Below are 25,479 nucleotides of genomic sequence, written 5' to 3' on the forward strand. Positions count from 1 at the left end.
AAGCTCATGCCTCCTATCAAATCAGAGAACTACTTTTCATGCATATTTTTGTAACCCACCAACTGTTTAGGTTATCTGGTAGGGCATACAAATCAATATTTTTCATGATGATAATATATCCACCATCTTCTGTGGATATTATAATCTTCCTGCTCTTAAAAGTAAACAAAACAACCAACCAAAACCGAAACAACCAACCCACCAAAAAAAGCCCCAAACTCCAATTTCAGCATGGTTTTGCCCTAAGCAGACTTCTTTTATTAATTTTATTGATTTTCCTGTGGGTTTTTTTTAAAGCTCTTCAATTGCAGAATTGCTTTTGGAGAGCACTGTGTTTATTTACGTGGTAAAATAGGTGGTGAGCATAGACTAATGTGGCAGTAAGAGCCAGGAATACTTTGCTAATGTACTGGCTCAACAGTGCACAGAAACTACATTTGAGATGCTAAGGGGCAGATATTCAGCTTGCATAAACTGTCATAGCTCCATAGATATCAATGTCGCAATGATGAGTTATATCATCTGAGGCTTTGCCCCATAAAACCAAGATTAATTTAGTGATACCATCATCTGAAATGTCTATTATTATTATTAAATTTAAAATTGTTTTTCTCAATTATCCTACTGCCTGAAATTTGTGGATCATTTTCTATCTACATCAGGTCATGAATTTAGCATATTTTCCTACACTGTTGCTCTTGTCTTCTTACTGGTCCCAGTATTTCAGCCTACTTAGAAGTATACACAGAACCCAGACCATTACATATACTCCACATGGTTTTTCATCATTTCTGACTCTTTTTACTTAGTTTTATTTGGATGCTAATCACAAGGTTAGGTGTATTTTCAGTCCTCAGGTTACACATTACTAAATAACAGGAAGGTCAGGATAATGGAAGAACAAAGAATTTTTTTCAGATCTGCAAAGCCATTGCAGGATCTTTTGTAAGGGGTCCTTCTGTTGCTAAGTATATTTCTCTTCCACAGCTATAAATCAGTCTTGTGAATCATGCAGATGCCTGTGACCAGAAGATACGTGACTCTGACATCTAACACATTTCACTAAACAGCCTGGAGTACTTCTTTGTTATTCAAACCACGAGGTGAAAGACTAGCACAAACCATCTGCCCAACACTCACAGACACCTTCAAGTAACAATGGGCTGGAGTCAAAGGCTGGAGATACTGAATGGGCCCTGTGAATTCAGGAGAGGGCTTTTAGAAGTTAATAACTGCCCAAACTGAGATTTCTGAAAGCTACATGGTATTTCAAAGATTTCTGAAAGATGCTCCATTTTGGACAGTTAAAACAGATTTCAGGTATGAAAACCACAATTGCAGCTCACCAGAATGGAACCAAACAAGTTGAAATTAAAAATGCAAACAGCTTTCTCAGTATTTTCTCAATAGAATTTCAAAAATACTAACATATTTAAATAGAGTCTTTTGAAAAAATAATGGTAATGGAAAGACTAATTATTTTTAATTGTGTTCTTAACTGTTGTTGTACTTACCTTTGAAGGGTATCGAGTTATTCTTGTATCAATGAATACAGAATGAAGTGTTTAGAGAAGAATTCAGTCAATAGTAATAAATTGCTCAAAAACTGAGCAGTGTTTTAAAATAATCAATTGGCTTTTTTGTATATTCTTTTAAGCGCCAAATCACATGAAAATACATTTCTAGGCATATTAGAAATAAGGGTCTGATCCTGAAAATCACATGCACATAAGTACCATACTTATTTTGAACAGGTAGTAGAACTGAGCTGAACTGAAGTTAGTAGAATTAGTCACAGGTACAATTATTTTGGTATATAGAGGGAGAAGGAACAGGGTGGTGACTGAAAATAGGCATCACTATTGCATGATTCATGGGAAAAGCCTATTGCTTTATCTAGCATGATCAGATGTGCCTATGGTTTCCCACTGAAAAAAAATATCAGTGATGTGCATTCAAGTGTTGCTTTAGTGCAACATATTTTTGTGCACCATGCTCACTGATACTGGATGGACATAGTTGTAAAAACACTCCTCTTTTAGAAACCCCAACCCAGACAGAAGTGCCTGCTATATTAGTTGAAGGCTTCTTTAAGAATTGACAAGAGATTGAGTAAAGCAAACTTAAATCAGTGTGATTTGCTGTGGATGCTCCCAAAATTACTGGATTATAAGAGTATCTCCAAAGACTGTATTTCTCACAAAGATAAAGAATTTATAGTACCATCTGTAACAATGACATCTGCACTGAAATATATATAGCAACTGTAATAATAGCTTCAGATTAATGGAATACCTGGAGGTTAGCTACCAACAAAGAAAACAGAGGTTGGCATATATCAGGTCAGCAGTTCTTCCACTTTTGATCAGGCAAAAATGCCCACTTGCCTTGATCATTACCTTATAATTATATTTTGAATTAGACAATTTTGCCATGGTTAATTGTGGTATTTAATCATCAGCCTATGATTTATTATTAAAAAAGCCAAAAATAAAATCTGTACCACCAAAACTAGTTTAAAAATCAAAAACAAAGACCAGGTTTTGCTTTCATTAACTGAAATCAACTAGAGTCTTTTATCCTTTTCTTCCTGCTGCAATAAAAGATGACCTGAGCCCCCTTTGAAACCAGTACAGTGTGATCTGAAGAATGAAAAAGTGTTGACTGACTGGCACTGCATGCAATAATTTGAAATGAGCATAATCTTTTCAGGTAAAAACAGGGCAGTGCATTGTTGATATATGTATGAACATGGTCCCTCCCTACTGCCTAGGGCAGGCAGCAGAGTAGAGATGGTCTGTAATGATGGCCTGGCAAACATGACAGAATCTTTTTTTTTCCACAGTTTTCAGCTAATCTGTAATGTCAGACTCACACCACTACATTTTCTGCAGCTCTACTAGACCTGCTGGTGCTACTGCAGCTATGGAGCTTGTCCACAACACTTTGCTCCTGGAATCTTGGGGGATGCAGTTCTCCCAGGGTGCACAGTACCGGGCTCTGGCACCTTTGACTCAGGCTGCTCTGACAGTGCCCACAGCAGTGCGTCATCAAACGCTTTGTTGGGAGATGCTGCTGCAGCTGCTGTACTTTGGTAGCTATACAGATTTTAGATTTAACAGTCCTGGCCACTTTCATGTTTCCTCTTGTATTAATATTACAGAAAAATAATCTGAAGGCCAGGGCCAGACAGAGGCAAGGTCCCCCACACGGATTGCATGACTATGCCTGTGGCTCCAGCAGCTGCAGCAGCTAGTGTCCAATCTTTTATGTAGATCTTAAAACCTGGAAAGAGGGCTGTAGATTTAGCATTTTCTATCAGTGTTTCAAGAGCTCTGTATTTTTAGGTATCATTCTTGCTACCTTGAAAAAGAGAGAAAACTTCAGAAGTAATGCATTTTGGAAAGGTGATGATGGTTATTCTTTCTATTTGATATCCCCTTGCTGTAGGTCATTTCCTCAAAATCCCAGATGTGAAATCCATCTTTACCCATAGGGTCAAAGAAAAAAAAGAGCTGAGGAACAGGAATGGCTGTTCTATTTACCCATTCAAGCACTTGAAATTATTGCATGTGACATAATCCTTTAGGTCTATGGAATATCAGAGCTTTCTTTCACAGAGGTTCACTATTGAGCTGTAGAAACAATACAGAGTTTTTTGCTGTAAAAAATGTTGCCTGGCTTGATCCAAGATATATGCTCTTGCTCATTTTCAGTGAAGGAAGTTAAAAGCTGCTTGAATAAATGAGTATTTTAAAAATATAAAAAAAATAAAAATAGACACAATGAAAGTACTTTTTCAGTGTTTTGAATTTGAAAAAATGAAATATCGCATGTAGAAACTATAGAAAATACTTTGTTAATCCTTGCATTTTTAAACTCTTTTTATAGCTGAAAGGTTTTGAAATCAACTCGATTTGCAAAATCCTTCCTTAACTCAAAAATTTCAGAAGAATTCTTTGCTAAGCTCAGTCATTTTTTGCTTGTAATAGTAAAAAACTGATTGGCATAGCCCCAAGCCTTATGTTTTCATTCTCTTTTTGCCAATTACATTTCCAGGTTTTGATTTTATGTTTTTGCACACTGATGTTATGTTTCCAGAATAACTAAATAACGTATTATCTATCTTACTTATTGCTACTTATGTTCTTGCACATTGTATTTTGTCCTCTTTCCAGTTTCGCACTTCTCTGTTAGGCATTATGTGCTCTTTCACTCCTGTTTAGCTATTGTAATTCATATGTCCATTTAGCTGATTTATTATAATGCAGCTATAAAAAATTGGTATTTGAAAATACAGGTACAATTATGTCCTGGAGGGAACAGCACAAATGGTTAGTTAGATGGATCTTAGAAAGAGGCATGTTAAAAATTATTATGCTAAAGTAAGGAGCTGCTAGTTTCAGCAGCACCTGAGTGTCACATAGGTATGAACCAGAAGCCAAACCAGTGGTAATATTATCCAGACCAGAGATAACATTTTTTTTTTTGCAAGAAAAACATAGTTTTATGACATTGTCACTGTTTGTTCTGTTAAACTCTGTTAAAGCTTGTTATATAACAGGGAAATTGCATTTCACCAATCAGTGCTGTTCTCTTTAAATGCCTCCAGTCTTACCCCTGGCAAAGATTTCATTGCAATTAATCTATTTAAACAGAGCCATTGAGAGTTTTCTTTGTCATAGAACTTCAGGAACAGGCCTTATGGCAGCTGTCTGAGAGCCAAAGGATAATAATTTTACTGCACAGCAGCATATTTCAATTACAGTATAATTAAACCAAATGTTGAAGCCATATCTGAGAATTGGTATGAATCAGGTCTTCAAACATTTCAAATTGCATCCTGAAAGTTAGGGTAGAATTCTGTCTTCAAGTCTGTTCTGCAGTGTGTAAAGCTGCATTAGCTGCTGATTGAATCAGTATGTGGAGCAACTACCTGAAGAGATTTCTGTCTTAATTTTGTGAACCACTGAATGGTCAACAAATCCTTTCAAAGTCCCGATGATCTCTTGAAGCAGTAAGTAAGCAACATACCGCTAACAGATATAGAACCTATGAGTTTAATATTTATATTCATATATTTAATAGTTAATATTCCTACAGCACAGTCTGCTAATAGACATAAAGAGGACGGATGTGGCCTCAAAGATCAATCAGTGCAATTTTTTCCATAGGACTGGAGAAGTTTCTAAGGTCAGAGCTCTTGCATATTTGTCAGTTGTTGTCATGAGGATATTCCTACATTTTCTAACTGAAATATAACTTAATACCAAGCTATCAAAATGGAATTAAACATATACTAACTTACCTAAGATTACTTTCTTCATAAGGCAGTCACATTCTGGTTTTCTTCACTTAGTAACATAATGTTGATAACCTATCTAAATGTGATTGCATCAGACACAAAGATACAGTTCTTTTATAATTATTAAAAAATTCAAAACAAAACCAAAACAAACAAAAAAAAACCCCTTCCAGACAAAGACTTGGATTTATTTTATTAATTTTTAATTTCTGTAACATTGTCCTATGTCATAAAGAGATATTCTGGGCACTACATGAGCAAATGTATTTTAAAGTTATAATTCAGTTAATATATATGCATAATTGCAGATTGACATCATTAACAGAAATATTTAATGGACTTAGAATCAATGAACTTATAAGTAGAAATAAATTATTGCATCCTTACTGTCAAAGCAATTTCAGGTTTTCTATTCATCCTCTGTTAAGCCTTTTAGCTTATTTCAGTTTTTAAATCACACACACTAGAGCTTTAGGGGCCTGCATCTCTGTGATTTATAATACAAAGGAACAATTATTTCTGCAGGTAAAATTGTGCTTTTTGAAAAAGGTAAGATAAACAGATGTGCCTAAAGCATCCTTAGAAAATCATGAAGAAATGACTAAATGTATTACAAATAGAAATAATAATAAAAAAATACAACCCTCAACTGTCCAAACTACTCTCTCTACTTTTGTGTGTCTACCTATACAATTCAAGTGGCTATAAAAAACCAGAGAACAGAAAGCCAAAACATTTTGGATAATCCCTTAAGCCCCCAAACAGTAAACAGAACAGGTTCTGACATGTAATTTATCAAGCTGTGAAGTTTCTGTTCTTATGTACAAAAGAACAAAAACCTAGTAAAACAAAAATAAATGAATAATGTGAGCACAGTCTTGGGAAAACTTAGATTTCTAAAAAAAAAAACAAAAACAAAAAAACAAAAACAAAAACAAAAAAACAAGTTTTAGCATCCTTTCTTCAAGTCCAAAAACCAAGGCAGTCGTATTCGACCAGTAGACAAAAATATCTTTTAAACGCAGATGAACATAGAAAAAAATCTTTCCTGAAATTCCTTGAATTTCCAAGAACTTCTGAAAGAAATTTTCTTGTTTGACCTTACATTTTCTTTGGCAAAAGTTTTACAAGCATTAATATCTACTCTTTTATAAGCACCAAAAAATAAGGCCTGTAGCATTCAAGAGCAGGAGCACCATATTAACTACATTCTAAACACCCTGAAATACCACAGGAATGGAAAGAAAGAGGTTGTTAACACTCTCCAGAAGATTAATTTTCTACATTCTGTGAGTCTTCACCAAGTCAGTATCACCTGATGGTATTTATCCTATTCCTTGCTAAAAAAACAACCAACCAGAAAAACCCTCAGAAGCATTTGTTCTGTGTTATTAATTGTTATATACTCAGAAGAAAACATACCAAAGCTGAGTTTCCAAGTTCCTTTTCATAAAGGCTTTCAAGGACCAATCCCTTCACCTGAATAAACACACTTCATAGTTCACAGGAATTCAGGTCTTAGAGAGTTCCCAATGTCTTTCACTTAATGTGTGTGGAAGGAGTTGTTTATTTGTTTAGTTTTTTGTTGTATGCATCCCAGACTTGAAGGTTCTATGAAGAATGCAATGTTTGCACCTGTGTTTCAGATTTCATGTAGTTTCTTCTCCCATTTCTAATTTTCACTAAAATTACTTAAGTTAGCTTACTTGTAAGAAAAAGGTGATTTGGTTTTCTCTCAAAGTACCCTAATAAATCCTGTTGTTTTCAAAAGAAAACCTAAAGTGTGTTTAAGTGATTTTAATGATGGTTAATGCTTCAGAAGTAATTACTTTTCTGTTGCTTTTGCACATGTTCTAAATTTTATTCTACTTTATGACTCCAGATGGAAAAGAAGACGCTTTACGTAATAGCTATAAAGAAAGGCTTTCTTTTCTGTTCTTAAGTGTCAGTGGCATATTATAAAAGATTTTACTGATGAAGGTTCCTGTCAGAATTTTTTGACTGATTATCATTGCATGACATGCCACCCCTGTGAGCTAATTTTCAAATGATGTGTTTTGGTCTTCTGCTGATTTTGCCCCAGTGGTGCTGAAAGTCACTTTCATACATGTTCTCTTTATGAAAAGTGGGTTTGTTCTGACTGTGACCTTAGTGTTGAGGCCATATTTATTTAACTTTTTTTTCCCCCTGATCTGAAGTCAGTTGCATTGTGGTCATATAATCTTCCAGCCACAGCCAAAGGACCCCTCTCACAGTCTGCAGTGACATGTCTTCTGAGAATTGTGTATTTCTCTGCACAATTAGAGCTTCAAATACTTTGTGTCACATCCAGCCAAGGCCTGTGACAGCTGTCATTCAGGAATACGCTTTCTGACAAAGAGAGATGTATAACCTCACAGATCATGCAGTCTTTATTATTTGTATTTAATTATCCTCCAGTGGGAAATAATAACTCCAGTTTTTCTTATGTTTTAGTTTGCTGCAAGGTTGAAGCTTTTAATCACATGTACATTTCTAGCTTCCTTAAAGCAGGTTTTTTTCCTGTTTGTTCCCAATCTTTGCAGCCTCAGGGTAAACTCTGCACTCTTCCATTATTAATTTAGACAGTTACAATTTCCTAGCAAAATAATTAGACAACATGTGGCAAACTTTTGTAATAAACTAGATATAAAATGAATAATTAAGGTTCTTGTTAAATCAATAACATTGATCCAGACTTCTCTTGAAATCAAATTGTAAGAGAGTAATTTCTTCTGACTTCTGAATTCTGCATCTGAGAATGGAAGACTGACACTTGATTTTTATTTGTCAGATACTGAACTTTAAATTCTTAGGTTTTCTGTCATTTAAATTTTCTGGAAACTTGAACAATGAAACAAATCTACATATTTGATTCTCTGTTTTTTTTTTTTTTTTGTGGATATATAAAAAGCAAAGGCGAGACAGTGAGTTGAGGAGGAGCAGATTTTGTGGATGCACTATCAGAAAACAGCTTCCAGTTCTCTACTGTTGGCCTGAGATCACTGACATACTCAAACTCATGTCTTTGTCACCATTTTAGCCCTGAAGTTCTCAGGGTTGTGTTTAAGACAACAAATTAAGCCACTGAAATATAACCTGCTGTTTTCCAGTTGCAGTTGCAGCTGCTGACACGTTCTTGGCACTGCTGCTGCTCTCTTGTTAAAAAATTGTTCCCAAGAGGAAATGATATTTAATTGTAGGCTAGGGTTACCTGAGACTGGTTTGATACATTTGATCTGCCTGGTAACTGAATACATTCCTTTATAACTTTTTGAAAGATTTAATGACAACAGGAGTTTGTTCATTAGCATGAAAATTACAGTTTTGTCTTTGCAAAATCAAGGCATTCTTTGACATTCATTGATATTAGTCTGCCTTATCTTCTAGCACAACAAGTTCATACGCCTGTAAGACTTCTTCTTGGGGATGTTATTTTTTCATGTCAGAACAATGGCAACTGATCAATGATGTATACACAGTTAAAGAGCTAAAATGAACTAGAAGTTACATGACCCTTGTAGCAAATAAAAACTTGTCTTGTAGAAGTTGTCAGGTACCCACAGGCAAGATCATAGATACCGTCACCTCACTAGGAGCCTTGGTGACAGAAGTGCGATTAGAAATTCAAAAATCTGTCAATAAATCTCTAACTGTATTTTTAAATAAGTTCTCTGAAATGAAAAACACTTCAAGAATATACTATTTTAATAATCCAATATAACAGAAAACTTTTCAGATGGTATAACTACATGTAACATAGCTTTAAATAATTTTGTAATTTTGTGTATTAGGCACAGAATGTATCTGTAATTTGGCTGGTTTGTCTTTGGCTGTGAGTGCCAGGTGTCACTAATGCCTGCATTTACAAACGGAAGCATCACCCAGAGTGTATAGACTTACTAAAGGCATAATTCTCTAACCACTGTTTGCCTAGGACTGAAATAGGAAATGCAGCCAAACCTGTACTCTGCCTTGAGATTGCTGGTTACCATAATGACTGTTTGGAACAATTAGTAGCTGGAGTAATTTAGAAAAGCGTTCAGACTTCTCTATCTGATACAAGAATCTGGCCCAGCATGTATCTGGAGTAGGACTGGAATTGTGAAGGTAACACACCGCTAACTTTGAAGCCTACAGTCAAGTTGTGCTGTGTGCATGTCAGCAGCTGATAACCAGACCCTGTATCAATCTTGTAGGCTCAACACAGAAACAAATATTTCTCATCTACAAATGGTTATGGTTGGAAGGAAATGAATCCTATTGTCGTGGTTTAAACCCAGTCAGGTAACTCGTTCGCTCACTTCCAGTGAGCGGTGCCGAGCTGACAACAATCGAGGTCCGTGTCCGTCTCCCCTTCCCCCGCACCGGGGCTCTCCCCTTCCCCGCTCCCGGAGGAACGGGGAGGAGGATCGAGAGAGTGCAACTCCTACGGGTTGAGACAGGAACAGTCCAGCAACAAATCACCACCGCTACTATCAGCTAAAACGATAAGGGAAAATAACAAGGGAAGAGAATACGATACCACCGGCCGAGAAAGCGAGTTCCACCCGGAAGCCCCTGTCCTTCCGGGTAACTCCCAGTTACCCCCCACCCCGGCCATGACGTGCTGTGGTATGGAATACCTCCCCGGCTAGCCCGGGTCAGGCGCCCCGTCTCTGCTTCCTCACAGCTTCCCCTCCTCCCTGGCAGAGCATGAGCCTCACAGAGTCCTTGGTCAGGGTAAACATCACTTAGCAACAACCGAAAACATCGGCTTCACCAACACTGTTCTCAAACTAGAAGTCAAAACACAGCACTGCACCAGTTAACACAAAGGAAAAACATGACTGCTACTGCTGAACCCAGGACACCTATTTAAAGAGTTAATCACTTAATAAATCATTTCTTCTTTTTATATATAAAAGTTAGAACTTTTCTGTGATATACATTTAGAGAAATTAATCTGAATAGAATGACTAACCTCAGAATGTTTGTGCTACAATACCTCTTTGAATGTTGAGATCTGGTCCCAGGAGTAACGCACCATTATAAAATAAGACTTCATGAGTACTCTTATCAGAGTAAATGTGTTAAGAACAAAAAAAAACGTTGTTATGGGTTTTTTTTTTGACAGTTTATAAGTTTACTAAGATGTGAGAAATCTTTCTTCCCTAAAAGAGAAGGCAACGCTATCTATGTGAGTGGAGTATTCAGCTACTATAATTTTCCCTGATTGTGTAGTTCTGATTACACAACCCTTTTTCCACTGCAGACTGCAGTATAGACCTCCTCCTTGAATCACAATTTGTAAATTTAATATTCATGTAGTAACAGGAGCTCTTCTACCTCCAACACTGAAATGCCCTAGAATGAAGACATACACTTCAGCATTTCACTTGTATTTGTACTGTAAAATGTAGTGCCTGAATGAGAACTCCTCTCAAAATCTAAGTAAAAATAAAGTTCTTAAGGCATTCCAGCCTCAGCAGATGATGGATACTATTCAGCTCTGTGTTAGCAGGAAAACTCATGTCAATAGTTTCCTGATTTGGAATCTTGCTAGTAACCGTTTTCATTTTTAATGAATTGGAAAGAGAATCAGTTGGCTGGTTTTCTCAAAATTACTGAAGAGAAATACAAGACTTTTCCTCTTAACAAGACCCTAACTGAAAGCACCATTTCTACCTTTTCATGTACAAATTGGTAGGAGGTGATTCACTATTCAAGAATTTAAAACCTGAATAACACTATCCTGTTCTGCCACCACTCTGTGCTTTTAACGTATTAGCGCAAATGCTTTTTTATGAATGTGATTCTTAGCACTGTGGTGCTCTTACAAAGGAAATGTTTTATGAGTTGTAGGATATATAGTACCTAATTACTTATATAGTACCTACTTACCTATATAGTACCTAGTTACCTATATACTATTTCCCTAGTTTGCTGTTACTATCTTATACATGTGTATCTCTCATGCATTAAAATAAGGATTGAAAATCACCAATGTCAGGGTGTGTGTGTATATATGAATACACATATGTATATATCCGTATTTATATTTATGTATACATTTATATGCATTTTGAAAACTGCATAAGTTATACACAGAATTCAGCTGAGATATGGCAATTCTCAGTGGAATATATCTCCAGTAGCAATCACTTTGACAGGTTACAGGGTCAGTACAAATCAAAGATATGGAGGTTAAGAACAGGAAATAGGACTGAATAGTTGTTCAAAGACCATCTTAAGGTGAATTAATGATTTTACATGGTAGCATGCAACACTACTAATGGTGTCATTACATTGTCCTGTTAAAGTTAGTAAAGCACAGTAGCTACTGTAAAGCAGAATAATATCATCTGGCTTTTTACTCAAACAATTTACTCAACAATTACTCTAAAAATATACTTGAAAAAGATATCTCCTATGTGTTGAATAAAAAATGTTGATATCTTACTCATCTAGCATCATCCTTATGAACATCTCAAACTCTTGGCAACATAAACTATTTAAAGTATTCACATTTCTTAGAGAGTAGGAAATTTCTTTATTTTGCAGAAGAGGAAACTGAGGCATGAGTGAAGGCTAACAATTTTAAGTTTGATCATTTAAAATTAAGCACTTACTTTGGTAATCAAACACATTTCATTTTTGTAGTTTTTTTAATGGACTGTCAGCTTTTCTGACAAAATTTGTAATGTAGAGATGTGTAAAAATAACATTTTCCTTCTTTATGATTTTAAAGAAAAGACAACCAGTGAATATATATGTGCATTTTATATATATATATATATACACAAATATACATATATATAGATACACTTCTTTTAAAAAGTGCCTTAAAATTGCTTGTGAATCAGGTATTTTGGGGGACTGACAGTTCACTAAGATTTAAAAAGGGATTAAGTATTGAATAGAATCAAAGAATCATAGAATAGTTAGGTTTGGAAAGGACCTTAAGATCATCTAGTACCGACCCCCATGCCATGAGAAGGGACACCTCACACTAAACCATGCCCCCCAAGGCTTCATCTCACCTGGCCTAATGCACTAGATGTGTAACACAGCACTCACTTTCTAGGACATAAGATTAACCGTATGAGACTAGGAACAGTTTTCCTGTTGAGCTGTGGTATTTCATTATTTGGTAGATGAGGATTGGGTTAGGGATCAGTTAAGTAATCTGGACATCTATAAATCAATGGGTCTGGATAGAATACACCTGCGGGTGCTGAGGGAGCTGGTGGAGGTCATTGCTGAGCCACTGTCCATCATCTTTGGTAAGTCGTGGGAAACAGGTGAGGTGCCTGAGGATTGGAGGATGGCAAACGTCACACCAGTCTATAAGAAGGGCAAGAAGGAGGACCCGGGTAATTATAGACCGGTCAGCCTCACCTCCATCCCTGGAAAGGTGATGGAACAACTTACTCTTGACACCATCTCTAGGCATATCAAGGATGAGGGGGTCATTAAGAGCAGCCAACATGGTTTTACCAAGGGGAAGTCATGTTTGACCAACCTTATAGCCTTCTATAAGCAAGTAAGTAGGTGGATGGATGGTGGTAGAGCGGTAGATGTAGTTTTTCTTGATTTCAGTAAGGCATTTGATATTGTCTCCCACAGCATCCACATAGATAAGCTAAGGAAGTGTGGGCTTGATGATCAGGTAGTGAGGTGGATCAAGAACTGGTTGGAAGGAAGAAGGCAGAGAGTTGTGGTCAATGGGGCAGAATCTAGCTGGAGGTCTGTGACTAGTGGAGTCCCTCAGGGGTCGGTGCTGGGACCAGTGCTGTTTAATATTTTCATCAACGACCTGGATGAGGGAACTGAATGTACCCTCAGCAAGTTCGCTGATGATACTAAACTGGGAGGAGTGGCTGACAGACCAGAGGGCTGTGTTGCCATTCGGTGAGACCTGGACAGGCTGGAGAGTTGGGTGGGGAGAAACTTAATGAAATCCAACACGGGCAAGTGTAGAGTCTTGCATCTGGGGAAGAACAACCCCATGTACCAGTACAGGTTGGGGGCTGACCTGCTGGACAGTAGTGAAGGGGAAAGGGACCTGGGGGTCCTGGCGGATAGGAGGATGGCCATGAGCCAGCAATGTGCCCTTGTGGCCAAGAAGGCCAATGGCATCCTAGGGTGCATTAGAAAGGGTGTGGTTAGTAGGTCAAGAGAGGTTCTCCTCCCCCTCTACTCTGCCTTGGTGAGACCGCATCTGGAATATTGTGTCCAGTTCTGGGCCCCTCAGTTCAAGAAGGACAGGGAATTGCTTGAAAGAGTCCAGCACAGAGCCACAAAGATGATTAAGGGAGTGGAACATATCTCCCTTATGAGGAGAGGCTGAGGGAGCTGGGACTCTTTAGCTTGGAGAAGAGGAGACTGAGGGGTGACCTCATCAGTGTTTACAAATATGTAAAGGGTGAGTGTCAGGATGATGGAGCTAGGTTTTTGCAGTGATGTCCAGTGATAGGACAAGGGGCAATGGGTGTAAACTGGAGCATAGGAGGTTCCATGTGAACATCAGGAAAAATTTCTTTACTGTGAGAGTGACAGATCACTGGAACAGGTTGCCCAGGGGGTTGTGGAGTCTCCTACGTTGGAGATATTCAAGGCCCGCCTGGACAAGTTCCTGTGTGATGTACTCTAGGTTACCCTGCTCTTGCAGGAGGGTTGGACTAGATGATCTTTTGAGGTCCCTTCCAACCCTTAGGATTCTGTGATTCTGTGATTCTGTGATTTTGTTCATCTTTGTCTAAAAGGGAAGACCACATTTTTATTTGCAAGTGTAAAGACAAGTGAGGAGGAAAATTGATGAGGATACTTTTTTTAAAGCATTACTTCAATCTCATCATTCTAAACTGAATAGTTGTATTCCTTCATTGTGATATTTTATGTTTCCTGTGTCTCTAAGGTATTTGTATTCCAAGAATGTGTTACCAAAGAGTATCTTTAAATAGACCTACTTTCTCAATTTTTGAGAAAAATCTTTTTTTTTTTTTTTTCTGATTTCCAAATATCATAATGTCCCTGTGCTTTTCAGGCAATGTATGTGGCTAGCAGGGCAATAGGTTCATATCAGAATAATTGAATTAAAGCTGTGAAATTTGTATTGAGAGCTTCATTTTCTCAAACAGCATTTTGTCTAGATTTGGAAACTGCAACACATTTATACAGAAGAAGATAGGCAGAGCTGGAAATGTATAGTTATTTTTAGTGCATCATTATAATTTCAATAACATTTTTATCACTTTCAGTGGTAGTACCATCATATATCAAGTAGAGAAGCAAAAGCAAGGGTATCAATCTCATTCAAAATTCAAGCTTTGAGTACAATACATAGATCAGCATGTACATTTACTTCACAGATAGTGAAATAGCAAATGCATCAACAGAAGAATGGTTGAACATTGAGTAGAAAGCAGTCTTTACATATTAGTAAACCATTGTTTATTATTTGCTCAGTGGTTTGTAACCACATTCATGACTTGAAAGAAGATGGGGGGGGGGAAGCAGTAGTGGCTTGTTTCTCTCTTTTTTCTGCCTTTCTGAGTCTCCTCTATTGTTTTATTTGATTCACTTCCCTACCACAACCCATTTCTCAACTGCTTCATAATGTGAGTTCGCAAGAGGTTCATAACCCAGTGGATAATGCACTACATTGCTAAAATGTGGTTTTTCCTATCCTTTTACAAGAGAATTCACCCAGTCTGTCACTGTTTAATGTTTCACTACTGCAATATCTTTATTTCCAGTGTTGATGAATGCAACCATGACCATTCATCAGCAGCCAGAAGACTGTTAATTTATTTACTCAACCATTTACTTATTCTCTTTGCTCCTTTTTTTCCATTCTCCCACATATGAACTAGTTCACTTTCCCAGCTGTTAATGCCTGTATTGTGTCTGTTCTCATGTGGCAACTTTGTGACTGTCAGTACATATGATATCTTGGTACTGTAATACTATAATCTCCCTCAAATGAGACCAGATACCACCTATTTACAAACAAGACTCTTTATTCCTTTTCCCATGCAACCATTTATATTTAGATGTAATTAATTTGAAAGAATTGCACTGCTAATGCAACTGTTTGGTAAGGCCATTACCTGCCTCACTGTTTTCTAATTTTTTTGTCTCTTCCATCCAATAGTGTTACCTCTGTTCATAAGATATATTACAATAATAATTTCAATAATCACACAGTGGCAAATATTTAGAACATTAATGTAATGGTCTCCCGTAGATCAAAATTGCTGTCTGCCAGAACATCACTCACAGAGAAGACCACTGCTCACTATACCAGGAATGCTGCTAACAACCTTCCCTCTCCCTTTTGCTGTAAGGAGAGCAAGTGACTTAATTTTGTGACATTTGGCTAAACATCTGAATAATGAAATAACAGGAGGTGAAAAACTTAATTCATTTTAAAGGTTAAACAATGCTTGTACAGCATGGCTAGTTTGGATACTTAGGGTCAATGAAGAATCTAATACATGAATTGATGCACTCTATTAAATTGTGGCAGGTGGAAGTTTCTCATTATTTGCACTGTAGCTTCAGATTTGAATCTTGCAGAAAAATTAATCCAAACATTACACACTGGATAAAATGTGAATGTTAACTAGACTTAGTAGAAACCCAGCTGTTTAGCTAGCCATCTTTTCAAGACAAGGAAGAAACTCAGGGGATGGCAGACATGAGAACAGGAAATATGTACAGATATTTGAAATGTGTGCTGCTGTGTCTGCTTTCCAGTGAACCTTTCAACTCAGTTCGCTACAGAGCAACTGTTGCACCCACACAGCGATCCTATTTATCTATACCTTGGCTCTTCATTCCTCTGGCTGGTACCAGGCTACACACCATTCCTTGGAAGGAATGGAGTGTGCAGTCAGTGTTGATGTAGCCAGGGACCAGGGCATGTTGTGGACGGCCAGTACCCTAGTTCAGGGCATGACTTGTGCTTCTGCACTGGAACCAGCACCTCAGGTCACAGCGTACAACGTCGCTGCCCCACAGCATGCACATAGCTCTCAGTCGCTCAGACTGCTGGTGACACAAAATCTCTGTACCAGAGACATTAATTTAAATCATTTTCTGTGAGTGAATCATTTTAACTTGGAGCCAGATAGTACTGATGTTTGCAAGACAGGCTTATTAGATGCTATTTATTTCTGCATTGGAGGGAACAATGTGGATTGAAGTCACAAAAAGGATTATAAAAACTAATTTATGGATTGCTCCAACTGGAATCCACATTTCTTCCAGGCAGACAGGCTTTTTTGTTGTTGTTGTTATTAGCTTAATGAGGATCATAGTCTCATTTCATTTCCTTTGGAACTCACTCCTTACAGCTTGGTCAGTTTGTTTTTAGAATGCTGGGTTTCATCCAACTGGATTTGGGCCCATTCAAGCATCGTATTGCTCAAGTAGTTTTATGGCAGTTTATGGGTCTTATAGTTGAAATTGCCACCTCTCCTTTAGACACTATAATTTATGATATTTAACTTGTTAAAGTAGCTTCTAAATGTGGTACCATTCATCGTCTTAAAAATACAGCAACCCAAAACATTACTAATGTATACCTACCGATATGCACACTCACATACTCAGCGTTCATATTTTCTCTAGTGTGCTTTGCAGTATTTTGAAGGTTTGTTCAGCTGCATCAAGCTGGCTAGAGGGTGTCCTCTATCAAATTGTTTTATTGATGCTTGATCCAGAATTCTTAACCAGATTCCTTCTGACTGTTCCTACCAGATCCTCATCACTAGGAAAAACAAAATCTCTTAGCTGCACTGATATAAATCCTAACTGAAGGTGTACCTTAATGCAGAATTTAGCCCTAAGTGTTTAATTCTCTTTCTTGGCTCTGAATAGCTAGTTGCTCCCAGGTCTCTCATCTGATTACTAATTATTTCTCTTTCATACACCTTCTCTCTCTTCCTCCAGGGCTTTCTTCTTTCTAGCCTGTCTCCTCTAAATACTAATTCTTGCTTCTTGTCCCCATTATCATGACTTGTCCCTATCAGACCTGACTGAACATTCTGCACAACCATGATTTAAGAGAACAAAGCACCAGGGACTGTAATTACTGGTCTTCTCAGCATGTTGAGACGTGTACTGGCAGCCCCTAAGACAGTTGAGCCACTATATGATTTAAGCAAGTTAGATCACAGGAAGAGTCTGTCAAACCACTCATTTGCATAGATAATTTGAATAACTAGGATATTCTATTAGATATGAAATGTATAATGTTTCAACAAAATTAAAGATTAAGACATTCTCTAAAATAGCAAGGAAATTTTTACATGGACAGAGGTACATTAGCAAACTTTGCAGAAGCATTTATAAAGAAGCACAGTTTTTCATCCTACAGCTAGGTGAATATGACTCAAGTAAAACTGTGTGTAATGCAAAGGAAATATCAGGACAAATGGAAGAACTTCTTAAGTAGTTCACACGTGTGAGCAGAAAACACTTAAAAGTTGTGGGAAAACCATGCTGGTAGGCTGGTTTTGTTTGAGTTGTTAAACATAGATTGCACACAGTCTGGACTGGGGCAAATAGTAGTGATAATTAAAAAATACATCTGATTGAAGTTATATCTAAAGGACATAAGAAGAACATACCAGTAAAACAAAATTGTATACAAATGACAGTCTTTGCTCCAAATTTTTATTGCCTAACGGGTGTCAAGATATGATACATAAGTGAATGTCATAGAAAGGATAAAGCAAATAGGCTGCATTTACTGAGGTTACACATAAATTGATTGAGAAGGGTACTTTTGAGATTTCAGTTTCGGATGTTGATATTAAAATAGTCCTTTCGGATATACTTCACCACCACCTTCATGTTCAGTTTATGCTAGGAAGGAAAAACAGCAAACCAGGCCAGAAAGCAGCAGCAGTAGGAATCCCACTTGGACACCATTCTAGGCAACGGAGGAATCTGTTGGTCACCCATCTCTCAATATAGGTACAGACCAAGTGAATGCAATTTTGTCCATATTATCCTGTTTCTGTTAGTATTTTTCAATTCCTGTGTCATTATCCCATTCAAATTAACTAGAATTAATGTTTTCCAGCAAAAATCTCATGAGAGAGTAAATATTCTAAAAAATCATATCCATGCAGAATATATTTACAGAGCTTCTTATAACTATTTAGCATGGATGCTAAATATCAACAGTCTGCTTAGTGCTGGAAGCATATAACACTGTGAGATGATCCTTTATCTGAAGAATCTTGAGATAACAGTGCCCCAGTATTTGTTCGTTTGTATACTATTAATTTCTAGTGATTGTCAAAACAGTGGCTCAATTACAGACACACAAAAAATGTGTATGGCTTTGTAGCAGGGTGAATATATAAAAAGAAATTGATAATCTTGGAATTTAAGTAATAAAGTATGCACAGAACTGTTAACCTAACCTGAAGCACACTTGTAAATCTTTATTCTGTTTTCCCCCTTTCCATCAGATCCTGATTGTCAGTAAAAGTAAAATATTTAACAGCTGCTTCATCACCAGTTCATGAGAATGCCTGATCAGCTCCCCCTCCCCCGGATATGACAAAATTAACTTAATCTGCCTGAGCACTCAATGAACAGTTTCCTGTAGCAAGAAGTAAACCAAACAAGTAGGTTAACACAAGCAATACCTTATTGTCACACCTATTTTCAGCTAGCTGATCAGTATGGATGTCAGCCTATTTTAAGCTGATGGTAGAACGGATACTTTACTCAATTCATAGCTAACCTGAATTCTTAGAGCCCCCTTTTCTTCTTGGTTTGTCTGTATAAGCCACTACTATCAGCTCCTTAATATCTTCAGTATTTAACGTATCTTCATCTTTTAAATTTGAATATCTTTAGCTCTGTAGATACTTTCTACAGATTCCTCTAAAGGTGTGTTCTGTACTAATTAAGGAATACAACTGTTATCAGTGACTCCCTGGTTGACACTAAATGCGTATGTAACCAGGACAATTCTGAAAGAGTATCTTTAATTACAGAAATGCTTTGCCTGATCAGACATTGTAAATGCTTATGATAATCTTTTAAAAGTTTTAATAGGGAATAGCATACTTTTTACAAACATTTGGAATAACCCTGATATTTTGTGTAAGTTCACCTTTAGGCATGCTTGAGAATATTTCTACAGCTCACAACTAATGGGAGGCTCTCTTTTCATTTACTGCATAATGCGCCCAAAAGTCAAAAGAGATCATAGAATCATAGAATCAGTGAGATTGGAAAAGACCTTTAAGATCATAAAGTCCAATTGCCCTCCAGAATGCCAAGTCCACAATAGACCATGTCACTAAAACCATGCAGACATTACGATAGCTTTATACATTTGTACAGAAACATAACTTCTGTGGTCATGGCAGTCGGGTTTTTTTGGGACTCTGTAATAATGATTTTTTAACTTTAAACTTGGGTGGCTCTGAGTTCTCTTATATTTGTTGAGATTAAAAAAAAAATGAAATATTCTATATTCTGATCATATACACTCATTTTTTGTTTTTATTTTTTCTGAAAGCCCTTCTATTTAATGCTGAGATTATGATAAGGGAGACTGGGGCAGAGGTTGTTACTGACTGTAATCCTATGGACTGGAGAACTGCATGGCAACTTACAAAGAGGTGAAATGATTGCAGGTGAAGTTTAAATAATGCCTAATGAAACTATTCTGGAAAATGAGTAAAATACTACTCAGGTGTTAATGCTTTTGCTCCTGGCTTCACATTTGTCATCTCACAGTTTCAGAATGAAATAGCTTTTGGGACTTCTGGGAAGGCAGGAATAGGCAGGCCCTGAAGAAGGGTGGAGTAAACTTGTACCTCTAACTGCCAAAGTGTACACATTGGAGATTGAGTAGTAGCATGAGACATAAAATGATGAGATTGAACCAGGAAACTTACAGACAACCAGAACTGTTAAGCCAGTTTCCATCCTGCACTTACTGAACAAACATGGGGGACTTCTGTTTTTCAAAGTGGACCTAGAGGGACCAGTCTGCCAGCAACTGGATCTCAGACAAGCAGCTGGCTTGTTTCTCCCGCCTGCACTAGCAATATGTGTAGAAGTACTTAACAGCCTTTTGCATGGGTGAAATAAGATAACTGATTGGTTTGAAAAGGAAATCTATTAAACTGCCAGAATGAAACTGGAGCATTACATATACCTATAAAGACTTTCAAATTTACTGTTGTATTGAAATACATGGTACTTGGATACGGTTTTTACCTGCTATACCTTCAGTGCATCCTGGGCTACTCTGTTGGTGCTTGAACAATGGGATCTCAATAAATAATGATCTGATGGATATCAAGAAAATGGATTTTCTTGCATTTATTAGCATACTGAAACTAAATAGACTATAAATATTTTAATGAGGATATTTTATACAAGTGTGGCTTTCAATAAATTTTAGATTTTTTTTTCTATTTTGCTTTTTATCGATACACAAAAAATTAATTTGATTCTTGAAAAATAAATTTATAAAACTTGGTGTTTATATGCATATTTCAGTGTTGGCTGAGATTGTCAGAAGTAACAGCTAATCTTCTTTATGTAGCAGGGTGCTGAGTAGGCTTAAAAGTCCTTTGCTTCCAGAATGCAATGTAATTATAAGACGTGATTACAACTGATTATAATCAATCAGCATAGTCTTAAGTGTAATTTATATTGCTGCAGCTGTGGTTAGATTAAATCATCATATAAAATACAATTTCTCCAAGATATGTAAAATTATTTGAACAAACCCAAATACAGTAAACTCATAATGCCATAAATATAGAGTAAATGATGCCAATTACATAATAGTTTAGAGCTGTGTGTATCACAAAATAAGTTTTCCCTCATAGAGTGTATTTCTGATTCAAGACGCAAAATTGTCTTTCTGTTACAGTGACAGGACAATCTTTCTGGCCTTCTGAACTTTTCCTTACAGCATCCGTCACATATAATGTGTCACTACCAGCACCAGAACTACCACAGGCAGCAGAGCTCTTTTGAAACAGTAACAGAAACTAGGTATGGGTGTTTATAGAACATGTTTTAGTAGGGTAAGACCCATGCTAGCTGTCAAAAACTGCTGAGTTGTCATTGCAAATCTGCTAAATAGTTTTGTCCATTTCCTTACGCTCCATCTGTAAGTCCATGTTGTAGCTGAGAAGTGTAAATACAGACATATCAGCCAGCTTTGCTCTAGCCAGTCTGGAGAACCCCAACCATGACCCAGGGCTGAGCCAGAGTCAGGGCTTGCTACAAAGGGCTGCCTGCTCCCAGGGGCCATCCAGGACAACTAACCGTGGCTCTGTTTTTCTCTGTACTCAAGCAACTTTTCACTATCTGTATTTCAATTGTATTTCTGATCTTGGTGAAGGGTTAACCTCAGTTTTTTGCAGTCTGCAAAGTAGCAGTAACAATACTTACTGCCTTTGTTAGGAGCATGTGGAGGACTAATGGAATGGTTTCTCAGGTCTTTCATTTTTCCACACAATTTCAGGTCAAAGAAAATCTCACCAAAGAATAACTTGCCTGGCAATCTGAGATTAGAAAAACTACAGCATGAAATGTACCATTTCTAAATTGATCAGAATACACACACAAGGAAATTAATTTACTGCTCTTTTACAAGACACCATTTTAGCTTCTGGCCTTAATGTCAGGCACAGGTAAATCAGGTGTTTCATCCCAAAAATGACAAGAGTATGAACTTTATAATAAACAACTGGTGCTCACAGTAAAACTCTTTGCTATTAACTCCTAAGACTCTGAATTCTTGTGTGGAAGCCCCTTTGCTCAGTGTACTGAGAATCTGAAATAAAAATGTTATTTTGTACATATAACATGAAACCTGATTCAGATCTGCCTAAATATCCTTTTCCCAAAGTTTTCTCAATTAAAAGGAAAATGTATCTGTTCCCATTAGAAAAAACAACACAACCCCCCCCCCCCCCCCCCCCAAACCCTCACAAACCGATCAAAAACAAACAAAGCAAACCTAACCAAACCACAAACCAAACAAAAAAACCTCTGTGGCTTCTGCTAGGAGGATATTTTACTCCTCAAGTTCTTCCAGAACTAATATATTCTAATGTTCTTCAGAACACCAATATCAACTTTAAGAGTAGCACTGCTACAGCATTATCTTAGTTAAGATAAAATCTAACCAGTTTGTAACAGTAAGGATTTTTATATTTTGAGTTTGAGCTTCAAATTTCCCTAGCAATACTAGCAATTAACATCTTTAATAAAGAAATGAATGTTCTTGAAATTATAAAACATTAAGATTTTGTACCCTACTTTCATATTTAATGACGGCACACTGAAAAGAATTTACAAAAGTGTGTAAAAAATTTGTGTTTAATAATCTGGAAAGTGAGCCTTTTTAATTCATATATTTCTTAACAGAATGCAAATGTATAAAATAGTATAAAAATATAGTATTTATTTTTTTTTTTTTTTAAACTGGTGACATAGTTCATCAATTGATATTATGTTTCCTCTGTATTTCTTTTGATACTCTCTCCGTACCCATAAGATGCTTATTGATATCCTTACTTTACGGGCTTGATTATCACAATGAATTCCTGTGCCACTGAATAATTTAATTTTGAACCTTAGTAATTGCTTTAATTCTTTGCTATTCTCTTATAGTTCAAATACTACTTTTCAGAGCAGTATCTGAGAATGACTGGTAGTGTATTGCAGAGCGTAAAAAGTGTCTGTTTGACGTATTTGTTGTTAAACTCATAAATATTGAAGAAAAAAGAAAAACAAACCAAAAGTAGAAGGAAGGTCCCTAACCTATTACCACTTTCAAAACAACATTTTAAGGAAACATGCAAAGCCCATCATAACACAGCAAAACTGAATAACTGAGGTTGTTAGCTGCCATTGAAAGAATTAATCTATGTGTCTAAATATGGTCTGTACCCAAATGGTATTTTTCATTCAGATGAAGTATTATTCTAAATACCACAAATTTAATGATCACCAGTCCCCAGTATGATTATATTTTAAAGTATTTGTAATCTAAATATTTTTAGCATACCATTTTCAAATCCAAATGCCTGTGTTTATTTTTAATTTAACTACACTGTACCAAATATGGCATCATTTCAACATTTAAATTTGAGTGTTCTTCAAATTTCCAGTTATAAAAGTTGTTTTTCTTATTCAGTAATGAGCCTGCGTTTGAGCCAAGCAGCTGCATATGAAGGCTGCCAGAGTTGCTCTTCACACACTTTTCAGTTAGCTGACTTTAAATTACTTTAGGTATATAAAAAAATCTCTTTTACTGCTTTAAAAGGGGAGGTCAGTATAATGTCAGCCAATAGACAGAATCTTTATATAAGAAATTACTTTCTGATGCTTTGCATTTTTAATATTCATGAGGTTTTATTTAATATATTTACATCAATAAGAGCCTAAACATGGGAAAATTCAAGTTTTTCTCTCATTTATTATGAAAGCTATTGCTAGTTTTTAAAACAATTCTGGTAAAATTAAAGAACTTTAAAGTACATACCATTCCTACATGATTTTCCTACTCAAAATAATCTTGTAGAACTCCAAATATACTTCGAGTTTTAAACCAGATGCTATCTTTAAGCATGTTCTTTTCATCAAGGAGACACAAGTACATACTAAGGCCAAATTTTTAAAGTTATATAAGCAGTTAAGAATGCACATAGGCTGCTAAGAACACCTTCCAGAGCAGACGGTAGTCTAGGTGCATAAGGAGACAGGGGACCACTCTGATAAAAATGGTGGCAGGAAGAGTAAAGGACATACAGATACAGCGTGATTGTTTCATCTTTCCTATTTGGATCGTCAGTTGCCTAAATACTTTTCAAATCAATAGATGCATTGCTGAATTGGAACTGGATGTATCTCTTGATCATCAGTACTCACGTATTTATCAAAATTCAGCCAAGAAGTACCATTCACTAAATCTATTTGTAAATACTCAACCAGCAATATTCTCATTAACTCTATTTACTAAGCCCCTAGTTTTTCTTAAAAAATAACAAACTGATCTTTAAATAATTTAACTATTTTCAAATATGGACTTTACCACTATAATGATAATTATGACATAAAATAGATTTTTTTTTCCTTTTAAGCATTAATATTCTGAACGCAATTCAGAAGTTCATTTCTAAGGCAATCAAAAAAGTGACTACAGTAGATTGTTGGTGAATTTTAAATTTAATATACTTTACTAAGAAGAAATAAACGCCTAATTAAAATCAAAGTGAATTATTTCAGATGTTTCTTGTTAAATTAATAAAAAATATTAGAAAAACAGATATTTCTGTTATTTAAAAAGGAAAAATGATAGAAGAGTGAAACAACGACAAGGGAGAAGAGTGCAATTTTTAAATTGTTAAAATATTCTTAGCTAAAAGAATGTCTTTAGTTATCTTGAAATGATTCCTATTTATCCATAATAGGGTCAGAACCTCTCACTTATTAATTATATTAAAAATCCCTTAATTATCTTTCACTCAATTATCTGAACAATTTCAATGTCCAGCATGACATTTAGATAATGAATATGGCATTTTAATGGTATCTCTAATGCCCATATGGATTTATTTAGCAGGTACTTAAATCTCTAATTTTCAGGAGTCTTAGAACCTTAAAATCAGCAGGACTATGTATTATCAATTACCACTTTAATCAGAAGTAGGAGAAAATTTTCAAAGGGCAATAGTAGTTAAATTCTCATGACCAGTTTGTAAACCAGTAGACCTTGCATTAAAATGTGAGGAGCCCATTTGCATTGACTCAGGCTTGTGTTAAACGTCATAAAATTTAGATCAGTCCTTTGCACCCAATTATCTTCAGAAAACTGATCAAGCATAGTAATGATAAAAGCCCTAATTTCCTTAATGCATCCATTTATCCATTTTTTTCTTTTTTCTTCCCAAGAACTGCTAATCACTAGGAATACTGCAGGCACCTTATACCTTGGTTAACCTATATGCAGTAAACTCTGTGAAAATTAATATTCCTAATCACAATTCTGCCTGTAAATCTGAAGTTATGCCCCACTGATTTGATTGTGACATTGAATAGGTGCAGAGATGCACCCCACTGGAGCAGTCTGCAAATCTATGTGCTTGTTTTTGATCTATATAGTG

Source organism: Pezoporus wallicus, unplaced genomic scaffold (assembly GCF_028554395.1).
Source record: "Pezoporus wallicus isolate ANWC-B61680 ecotype Strahan unplaced genomic scaffold, APGP_CSIRO_Pwel_v1 contig_4238, whole genome shotgun sequence".
In the NCBI taxonomy this organism is placed as follows: Eukaryota; Metazoa; Chordata; class Aves; order Psittaciformes; family Psittacidae; genus Pezoporus; species Pezoporus wallicus.